Source organism: Phacochoerus africanus, chromosome 4, assembly GCF_016906955.1.
Source record: "Phacochoerus africanus isolate WHEZ1 chromosome 4, ROS_Pafr_v1, whole genome shotgun sequence".
NCBI classification, from domain to species: domain Eukaryota; kingdom Metazoa; phylum Chordata; class Mammalia; order Artiodactyla; family Suidae; genus Phacochoerus; species Phacochoerus africanus.
The window spans coordinates 13,402,321-13,412,002 of NC_062547.1; positions in this window are offsets into that span (position 1 = coordinate 13,402,321).

Below are 9,682 nucleotides of genomic sequence, written 5' to 3' on the forward strand. Positions count from 1 at the left end.
GGGGGTAGCAGGGTGGGATTTGGCGTGCTTCCCCGGAATGAGCCGCGGCACAATCTGTCGCTGGGTTTGTTTGCCGAGCTGCCTCCGGAGCGCAGTGGGGCTGGCTCCCGGGGAGCGAAATATCACAAGATGCGGAGACAGACGCTGAGGGGCGGGTGGGCGGCGGGCTGACTCAGGTGTGTGCTGTCATCGGCTCCCTGGGCTGGCGCTCTTCTGAGAAGGGTGCGGGGGGTGGGGGACCCCTGGGCCTCCCAACACAGGCAAGGACCCGAAGCTGGGAGGGAGCCCCCATCCTGGGGTGAGGTGCGGGAAAGGAGGTAACCCTGACAACAGTTCTGAAGAACTGGCCTGGAAGCCCCAAGAGACACCTCGAACTTGAGTGTGCCCTAGACGGTCAAAAATCTCTCTGCCGGTACCCCACTCTACGGGCGTTCATTCCCTATAATCATCTGCTGATTCACCACTTTTCTCTACTAGACTGCCAGCTTTTTGAGGCCAGGAAATTCCTCTCATCCGTCTTTGTCCCCAGCAGGTGCTCAATGAACACTGCTGGATGGGTGAATGGCGCATGGATGGCTGGTCTCAGTTTACAGGAAATACCACAATGCATTTGGTCTTCCAAGTAGAGTATCCTGACCCTCTCCCTATCCACATTTGCAGTCCTTCCACCCCACAAGCCCCCTCCAGACAGGCAGAGAATTGAAAAGAGTGCTCCCTGAAGACCAGAGTCCCTCTAGGTGACCCTAAGCCCATTACTCCCTTTCCTGGTGCCTGTTTCCTCATCTGTACAATGGAATGATACCACTTACTCATAAGCTTCAGCTGACACAGCAAATCTCCAGCCAGTCGAGGTATGAGAAAGTGCTTAGTAAAATGAGGTTCTCACCAGTGTCTGTGGTGGTAGCTGTTGTCATTACTGTTTTGGTGGTGATTCTTAAGGTCTTTATCTCAGTAGAATCAGACACCATGTCTGATCGAGCTCAACTTCTGCAGTTAGCCTTTTTGAGATCTAAGGGAGTGCACTGATGTAACCAAGGCAGAAGTAGCAGGGTTGTGCCTTAGGGCATTTAGGTCCCTTCCTGGCTGGACACTTGGCCAGGTACAGGCAGGTACTGTGTACTCAGGACTTGCCACAGAGCTAGCCCGCCCTCTGGTGGCTACGGGTGGATCTACAGCCCCAAGGGAAGCCAGGGATCTTAGGGAAATGGGTTGAGGATGGATTTTCCCTGAGAAGGAGGATTCATTGAGTGGAGAGCTGCAAGCTTCGGGAAAGAGGTTATGTAGATGAAACAGAACATTGACTCAAACTAGATGAATTTTAACTTCCTCTATGAGTTCCCACTTATTCCCAACACCCCTACTCTCAGTGTGACACACAGGAGCCCTCTTCCTTCTGGGGGACACCGTCTACTAAGGCCACAGAACTTCCCTGGTTCTTTTCTCCACCTGTTTGGCACTTTCACTGTAGGACACTTGACAGTCAGCATATGAGGTGACTAGGTGTTCAAAGAGCAGAGACTTTGCTGGGTTCATGCCCTGGCTCTGCTGCTCACTTGGCTACACAACCTTGGGCAAGGCATTTCAGTTTTTTCTTTTCCTTCTTTCTTTCTTCTTTATTTCGCTATTTCCTTCCGGGGTACGTGCTTTCTCTTGTAGCTATCTCTTTCTTTCGGGCGGGAGGGAGGGGAGGCGCAGGACGTAGGGCGTGAGAGAAGGCGAGGGCTCCAGGAGAGAAGGAGCTCGTCTCTTTTTCTCGGTCTTTTCTTTTCCTTTTTCTCGTTTCTCTCTTCTTTCTTCTTTCTTTCTTCGTTCTGTTCTTTCTTTTCTTTCTTTCTTTCTTTCTTCCTTTCTTTCGGGCTGCACCACCCACAACATATGGATGTTCCCAGGCTAGGGCTCTAATCAGAGCTGTAGCTGCTGGCCTACACCACAGCCACAGCAAAGTGGGATCCAAGCTGCATCTGCAACCTACACCACAGCTCAAGGCAACGCTGGATCCTTAATCCACTGAGTGAGGCCAGGAATCGAACCCGCATCCTCATGGATACTAGTCGAGTTCGTTAACCTCTGAGCCATGACAGGAACTCTAGGTGTTTCTGTTTGTTACGTTTTAGTTTTCTCATCCAGAAAATTGGAAGGAGGGGGCAATAGTAGTTCTCAGCTCATTGGGCTGCTTAAGGATTAAATGAGATAAAGCACAAAAGAACCTAACCAAGAGGATGACCCTGTGCTCAATAAATGCTAATAATATTAGTATAAATTGTCTTGTTTAGCCTAACAGCAACCTGAAGAAATAGATGTTGCCATTTAGAGGCAGAAAGGAAAGTTATGACCTGAGGTCTCAGAAGTCGTGAGGGGCGGAGTTGGGTCTGGGAGTCAGTTCTTTTTTTTTTTTTTTTTTAAAGCCACACCTGCAGCATTTGGAAGTTCCCAGGCTAGGAGTTGAATCAACTGGAGCTGCAGCTGCCGGCCTACGCCACAGCCATGGCCATGCCAGATCCGAGGTACATCGGCAACTTATACCACAGCTCATGGCAATGCCAGATCCTTGACCCACTGAGTGAGGCCGGGGATCAAACCCACATCCACATGGGTACTAGTCGTGTTCTTAACTGCTGAGCCACAATGGGAGTTCCCTGGGAGTTGGTTCTTAGAACCTACCACTGTGTGTATGTGTGTGTGTGGGGGGGTCCACATCTCCCCCTCCCCCTGTCTGCTCAGTGTGACAATAGCAATCCAGACCTGAATTAGATGTCTTGAGTTCTAGCCTAGACTCTTTCCTCCGAAAGACTGGGTAACAGACCTCTTTCCTCTCTGGGCTTCGGGCTCCCCATTATCGAAAGGTACATCTTGGACTCAATACTCTTAAAAAGTCTTCCAAAGCCATGACTTGATGACATCCTCCTTTCTCTGAGACTCTGGAATCAGAAGCCACTGAAAATGAAACCCCTCAGCTAGATTCCATGCTGCCCCCACCTTCCCAGCTCTGGGCTGGCGATGTGGACTCCAGAGGGAGATCAGAAGTTTTAGGGTGTCCCGCAGGCCCTGCTCTGGGCCCCTCCGCACTCCCACCGACCACCAGGCCTGCCCTTGACCTGTCAGTGATCGAATACTCTGGAGGGAGGGGAAAGAGCTGGACCTGGACTTGCCCTCTAGAACCTTGCCTGTGTTCCAGCTCTTACTCTGCCTGACCTGATGGGGAAGGGCTCTTCTCCAGGTTCGTTCATTCGCTCTTTCTTTCTTTCTTCTTTTTTTCTTCATGTATTTATTTAAGGCTGCACCGGTGGCATTTGGAAGTCCCCAGGCCACAGATCCAATCGGGGCTGCAGCTGCATCCTATGCCACAGCCATGGTAACACCATATCCAAGCCACATCTGCCCTATCTATATGCCACAGCCTGTGGTAATGCCAGATCCTTAACCCACTGAGCAAGGCCAGAGATTGAACACATATCATCACAGAGACAATGTTGGGTCCTTAACCCACTGAGCCACGAGGAAACTCCTCTTCCCTGTTTTAGAAAGGACCCAGAGGAGTTCCCATTGTGGTTCAGCAGTTTGAGGATCCAGTACCATCACTCCTGTGGCTCTGGTTATAGCTGTGGCAGGGGTTTGATCCCTGGCCCTGGAACTTCTGCATGACTTCTGAGGGCCGAAATAAATAAATAAATGAATAAATAAAAACAGGGAAGAAAAACTAAACTAAATTCACTTAAAGGGCAAGGGTGTCCAAGCATGCTTTTTCCTTCCCTGCTTGGTTTCTAGCGTCTCTGTCCATCTCTATTATAATAACTGGCCGTTATTAACTGCTTGCTTCATATTATAAATTTATGGGTATTGGCTCATTTAACATTCAGAGCAGCTCTCTGAGGGGAGATGTCTATTAATATCCCCCCCCCTTTTTTTTTACAGACGGAGCTACAAACTCAGAGAGGTAGTACTAATTTTAGATCTGGGCAAGAAGGGTCTTGTCCTCAGTGCCACACTTTTTTCTTTTTAATTTTTGCCTTTTAGGGCTGCACTTGCGGCATATGACAGTTCCCAAGCTATGGGTCAAATTGCAGCTACAGTTGTCAGCCTACACCACAGTCACGGAAATGAGGGATCTGAGCTGTGTCTGTGATCTACACCACAGCTCACGGCAATGCCAGATCCTCCCCTGAGCGAGGTCGGGGATTGAACCTGCATCCTTATGGATACTAGTTGGATTCATTTCTGCTGTGCCACAATGGGAACTCCAGTGGGTGCCACACTTTAGAGGGTTTGGCTTTGTCCTTCTCCATCCAGCATCCCTCCAGGGGGCAAAAAGTCCATGAGACCAAGGGGATGTGTCCTCTGGGAGCCTCCATTCCTCTTTTAAGACCACACTTTGGGTATCCAGGACCCTGGAATCACTTGCTCAAATGGCCCAAGTCCACTGCTAGGGCCAGCGTGGGCATGTTCTCCATCTATCTTTCTGCCAGTGTGTGTACTCCTAGGGCGGCTGAGGGGCAGCGGGAGTGTGGGCAGAGCTCGGAGGTGTGGGTGGGACATTCCCAAGCATGTTTGGTGAGGCCCCTCATTTGGGACGGAGCTCTGTTTTGGAAGAGAAGAGGAGATGGCTATATTTCTGCATAGAACCCCAAGGAGTCGGATTTTTCTGGATTTGAACCTAGCCTTCCAACGTCAGGTTCCTTTGAAGAACACAAAAGAGAACTGTTGGTATGGTAGGAGGCTAGGGGTACCTCGTGGGCGGGGCTTGCCCAGCATCCACCAGTGGGGGTGCAGAGGTATTGCTCAGTCTTTGGTACCAGAACCTCTATTTGTACTCTGCCTTGATCCTGCAAATATGAAGGGCAGCGGGACCAAGAGGTCATGTGGCTTCATCTAAGGTGACATAACTAGGGGCATTCCCTTATGGCGCAGCCGGTTAAGGATCCGGTGTTGTCACTGCTGTGTCCTGCTCCCTGCCCTGGCTTGAGTTCAATGGATTCTCTGGCCCCACAACATCCACATGCTGCAAGCGTGTCCCACCCCACCTCTCCCCCAAAGATGACATGCCTAGGAAGCCATGGAGCTAGGCTCTGAATCCAGGTCTGTCTGGGTCTTTCCTTCTTTCATGAAGCTCCATGCCTGTCATGACCAAAAGTCAGCATTTTGGCTCCCTGGAGGTCTATTGGTTGGGTCCTGTTGTGTCTGCTGCAGTGCTCTTTCCAGTAAAGAGAGCCTCTGTGAATTCGCTGAGTGCAGGGTCCATATCTTCTCTGAACCTGCCTCATGGGGAAGTTCCCAGAGGAGGGAATTGAACCAGCGCCTCCACAGAGACCAGCCGGATCATTAACCCACTGCACCACAGTGGAAACTCCCTATCTTCTTTGACTTTGTTTATTTCATGCACCTGGCACAGCCCACCCCAGAGAAGGCACTCAGCACATGTGGCTGACCTTTGGGACCTGCAATCTAGTGGGAAGATGCTGATCAAACGATCATGGTGCAAGGTGCTGCTGGTCCTGCTGATACCCAACAATGGCCGGAAAGTCTGGGATGGACAGTGGGTGTGGGGCGGTATGGGGAAGCCTTGCCTGGGGGTGGCTATTGGATGAGTTGCCTTAGACTCCATTAGTCTGGGAACCCATACTATAGGGTGAAAGACTGATGACTCCCCTACCCTGTTGTGCTAATTTCCACCCCTCTCTCACCTACTTTGGAGACACTGGATAAGGAAGTTGCCTATGGCATCCCCTCACTGTGGGATCCTCCGTGGGTAACACTTTTCTTTCCTGCATAATGAGTGAACAGGACACAGCAATCCCTTTCCCCTCCAGTTCCATGGGCTGAAGCCACTGAATTTGCAAGGGGGAGTGAAGGTACTGTTGGAAGAAATGCAAAGAGCCACAGGCTCTAGTGTGGGGGCAGGGACCCTCTTGCTCATTCCCTCTGCTTCAGGATGGAGTCTAGTAGCCTACTGACAGATTCTCTGTCTCTGGGCCCACTTTCCTCAATTCATCTCAAAATTAATCTTCCCAAGCCGTAGTTCTGATATGTGCCCGCCCCCCTGCTCAGAAGCCTCCGATGGCCAAGTCGGGCTGGCAGATGATTAATATTTATCAACTCTTAAATTCCTCGTTTACATTGATAAGAAAGGCCTCAAGACTCCAACAGATAAACAGGTAAAGGATGTGGACCACTACTTCACCCAAGAGGACAAGCAGAGAGTAAACAAATACTTGGAAAATAGTTCAGCTGGTTAGTGATCAAAGAGATGCAAATGAAAGCAGTATGGAGAAACCCTTTCATACTTATTAAATTAGTGGAATTTACAAACACCATCACCCAGTGCTGGCAAGGTTGGACGAAATCTGTGCTCCTCCGTCTTTGGAAGCAGTGTGCAAAACTCTGAAAACAATCTAGTACCATGTAACGAGAGCCTTGAAAATATTATTGCCTTCGGACCCACTGATCTCACTTTTGGGAATTGATCTTAACATAATTCAACAGAAGAAAAAAAGCTCCAGGCATGCCACTGGCATTTTCCTCCTGTATTTCTCTAGGCAGTGAGATGGTTAAGAAAACCATGCCTAATCTAGTCAGTGCAATATGATGCTGCCACAAAAAAGATAATTATACAGAATATGCAGAAGTATGGAAACTGTTTATAACATGTTTGTTGAGAAAAAGCAGGATACACAATTTGCATGAACACTGTGATTGCAACCATGGATAGTTAAGTATTCATGTTGACAAAGTCTGGGGGAAAATATGCAAAAGTGAAAATTATTTAAGGTTGGGGAAATGATGAGTGGTTTTCCTTTTCATTTAAGAGACTTCTTTGTAAAAAAAAAAAAAAAAGAATCTTTTTTTTGTTAATGTTGAAATAGTATTTTCAAAACAGAATGAACAGTATAAAACAAAACCCCAGAGTTCCCTGGTGGCCTATCCAGTTAAGGGGTTAAGGATCCAGAGGTGTCACTAATGTGGTGCGGGTTCGATCCCTGGCCCTGGAAATTCCACATGTCTCGGGCTCAGACAAAAAAAAAAAAAGAACTTATTTTACTGCTATAGAATAAAATCAAAGCCCTTTAGCCTATGCTCACTATAAACACTAATTAAATATTAATAATCAATGTAGGGATTTTTCATTGTGGCTCAGTGGATTAAGAACCCTACTAGTATCCATGAGGATGTGGGTTCATTCCCTGGCCTCGCTCAGCAGGTTAAGGATCTGGCATTGCCACAAGCTGTGGTGTAGGTCATGGGTGTGGTTCAGATCTGGCATTGCTGTAGCTGTGACACAGGCTGGCAGCTACCGCTCTGATTTCACCCTGGCCTGGGAACTTCCATATGCTACAAAAAAAAAAAAGTAAAAATTTAAGTTAATTAATTTTAAGAGTAATGATCACATTTATTAGCTTTTTACTACGATTCAGGCAGTGAGGTGGGCGAGTCACTCGTGTGATTTCATTGGATCTTCATGTCAACCCCTTGAATAAACACTAGTATCATCAGTATTTTAAAGATTAGAAACCTTGGAGTTCCCTTTGTGGCACAGTGGTTGATGAATCCGACTAGGAACCATGAGGTTGTGGGTTCGATCCCTGGCCTTGCTCAGTGGGTTAAGAATCCGGCTGTCAGAAAGCAAAAAAAAAAACAAAAACAAAAAACCCACATACTTTTGGGGGCTCCCTGATGGCCTAGAGGTTAAGGTCACTGCTGTGGCACAGGTTTGATCCCCGGTCCAGGAACTTCCACATGCTGTAGGCATAGCCAAAAAAAAAAAAAAAAAAGATTATTTGCATAGTATTATGGTAAGGACATTTAACATGAGGCTACTTCCTTAACAGATTTTTAAGGGTACAGTGCAGCATTATTATCTATAGGCACAATGCTACACAGCAGATCTCTAGAACTTATTCATCTTAACTAAAATTTACTATCAGCTCCTTATAATGACCCTGTGCAATTGATATAATTTTTTTCTTTTTGGCCATGCCTGTGGCATGTGGAAATTCTTGGGCTAGGGACTGAAACAACACCACAGCAATGACCAGAGCCACAGCATCGACAGCCCTGTGTCTCCAACCACTAGGCTACCAGGGAACTCCAGGATATAATTCTTATTTATTTATTTTTATTTATTTTTATTTTTTATTTTTATTTTTTGTCTTTTTTGTCATTTCTCGGGCTGCTCCCGTGGTATATGGAGGTTCCCAGGCTAGGGATCGAATCGGAGCTGTAGCCGCCAGCCTATGCCAGAGCCACAGCAACGCAGGATCCAAGCTGCATCTGCAACCTACACCACAGCTCAGGGCAACGCTGAATCCTTAACCCACTGAGCAAGGCCAGGGATGGAACCCGAAAACACATGGTTCCTAGTTGGATTCGTTAACCACTGAGCTACGAAGGGAAGTCCACCAGGATATAATTCTTTTTTTTTTTTTTTGGTCTTTTTGCTATTTCTTTGGGCCGCTCCCGCGGCATATGGAGGTTCCCAGGCTAGGGGGCGAATTGGAGCTGTAGCCACCGGCCTACGCCAGAGCCACAGCAACGCGGGATCCGAGCCGTGTCTGCAACCTACACCACAGCTCACGGCAACGCCGGATCATTAACCCACTGAGCAAGGGCAGGGACCGAACCCGCAACCTCATGGTTCCTAGTCGGATTCGTTAACCACTGCACCACGACGGGAACTCCAGGATATAATTCTTAGTTTCTACTTTACATGTCAGGAAACTGAGGCCCACAGGAGTTAAGGCATTTGTCAAGTCACACAGCAAGTGAGCTAGCAGAGCTCATATTCAAGTCTAATACTGTTTTTTAAAATTTTTTTTAGGGAGTTCCTATCGTGGCTTGGCGGAGATGAATCTGACCAGCATCCATGAGGACGCAGGTTCGATTCCTGGCCTCTCTTGGTGGGTTAAGGATCCGGCATTGCTGTGGCTATGGTGTAGGCCAACAGCTGCAGCTCCAGTTCGACCCCCAGCCTGGGGAACCTCCATATGCCTTGGGTGTGGCCCTAAAAAAAAAAAAACAAATAAAAAATAAAATTGCTTTTAAATTTTTAAATAATTTTTTTTTTTTGGGGGGGGGCCCTCCAACAGCGTATGGAGCTCTTGGGCTAGGAATCCAATTCCACGATTGTGACCTCAGCTGCATCCACGTTAATGCCCAAATCTTAACCCACTGTGCTAGACTGGGGATTGAACCTGCATCACAGTGCTCCAGAGACACGACACCACAGATCCCGTTGGGCCACAGTGGGAATTCCTAATACCACTTTTTTTTTTTTTTTTTGGCCGTGGCTCGCAGACCAGGGATTGAACCGCTGGCTGTGACAAGTGCCGAGTCTTAGCCGCTAGACCACCAGGGAACTCCCAAGTCTAATACTGTTTGACCCCAAAGTCCTCCTTACCACTCTGGTCCTGGGCCTTATTAATGATGAGGGTTATATCATAAGCCAACGGCTCTCTCCTCTGTGCTCTCCAACGTGAGCGTCTGAATTCTTGCCTCTTCAGAGTGTGGGGAAAAGTGGTTCTTATTCATTACGTGTGGGGGCTCTCAATGGGTACCACCACTTTGGAAGAGAATTTGACAACCGCTATTAAATTTAAAAGGTACATGCTCATGGACCCTAAAATTCATGGTTGAGAAACCATCCTATGGCTATTCTTGAAATATACACAAAGACATCTGTAGCTTGATAGCA